Below are 1663 nucleotides of genomic sequence, written 5' to 3' on the forward strand. Positions count from 1 at the left end.
CGGCGGCCCGGGGCGTTGCGCTCCGTGGCGAACAGGTTTTTTTAAAAAAAAAAAAAAAAAAAGAAATAATAAAATAAAATAAATAAATGATGATATTTTCATAATATCCCCCACCACCACCACCCTCCCCGCCTCTCGCCCCCGGTACACACACGCGCAGAATAATCCCGGTTCTCCATGGCAACCTGCTCCGTGGCCATCCCTCGCACTGGAGGAGGGAGGCAGCCCGCCTTTGCCCCAGCATCGCGGTTGCCAGCTTGCCCGGGCACCGGTAAAAACCTTGGCCAAGGTGGGTGGTGGGGCCGGGCAGGCCTCCTCTCGCTCCCTCCTCCTCCAAAAATTAGCAGTGGATCTTGGAGAAAGAGCGGCAAGAAGGTGCGGAGCTCCGCGCCCTCCGGAAACCCACCCGGAGCTGCTGCTGCTCCTAGAGATGGGTGGGTTTGAGATGCAAAAGAACTTCTTTCTTCCTTAAAAACAAAAAAAAAGGAGAAAAAAAATATAATAAAGCAGGGGGGTTTGGTGGGGTTTGGTGTTCGAAGCCAAAACAAAAGGGGAAGAAAATTCTCCGGGGAATGGGGTTTGTCTGCAAAAATCAGGAGACGGCTCGGTGGCCTCCGCAGGACCCATCCAGCCCAGCAAAGCATCCTGAGCCCTCAAACCTCCCCGTGTCCCCGGGGGTCAAATCCTGCACCTCCCAGCCGAGGCCAAGCAGGTAGGAAAATTCCTCTGGATGCCAACGGCACCTTGCAGGATGAATCAAAGTTCCCGTACGAATTCCGTGCCTAATTCCCTTCAATGATCAAAGTTCTATTCCTAATTCCCCACGGCTTCTCCGTTGCCTCTTTTCAAAGCCGCTATTCCTCTCCTGAAACATTGGGGGGGAAGAGGCAAATTTAAAGCCAATGCTAAAAAATTTAGGGGTTTTCTTTTCCTTCCTGCTCAGCCCCCAGCCCCTGCAGCTCCCCGCTGCGGGATGCCCCCCGCTCCCGGCACCATCGAGGAGGGGATGCCGAGAATGTCTGAGTTTAGCGATGGTTTATAAGGTTCAGGGAGGGGATACAAACTCTCCAGCTCGGGGAGAGAGCGCTGCGAAACTCTCCGGGAATACATTATCCCATAATTGCTGGGTTTCAAGCACTTTCCTCCCAAGCAGCTGGTGCCTGCTGATGCCAGAGAAAGGTTATTTGGCCCAGGGACGTTCCTGCCCGGTTCAACCTGGGAATCCCTAAACTCCTGTGAAATACCCGAAAAGCTGAAGGTTTCGCCCGTACCCAAAGCAGAAGGGGCTGACTGAAAGCCAGGGGGGAGGAATGGCTGAAACAAAGCGGGGAGACCTCTGCCTCCTTCCCAAAGAGCACCCAGTCCCTCTGGAAAAGCAAGGTGGATGTGGGGGACCCCCTTTCCCCTCCCCATCATAACTCACACACTGATCCAGGTGTGGGGTTGGGGTATTTTTTTTTTTCCCCCCCTAAAGGGCCAAGTTTTCAGCTTCCAGCAGGCTGAAGGTCAAGTTAAACCTGGTTTACCTGCATCGACCCAAGCAATCCAAAGGCACAAGATGAGCCAAGAGCCCCACGCGGGGTTCGGGGCCACGCCATCCCACCGCACCGATGAATACTCAACTCTTCCTCATTCCCAACACTTATGAATCAGCTTTTTTTTT

This window comes from Egretta garzetta, unplaced genomic scaffold (genome assembly GCF_000687185.1).
Source record: "Egretta garzetta isolate BGI_Z169 unplaced genomic scaffold, ASM68718v1 scaffold703, whole genome shotgun sequence".
Lineage (NCBI taxonomy): Eukaryota > Metazoa > Chordata > Aves > Pelecaniformes > Ardeidae > Egretta > Egretta garzetta.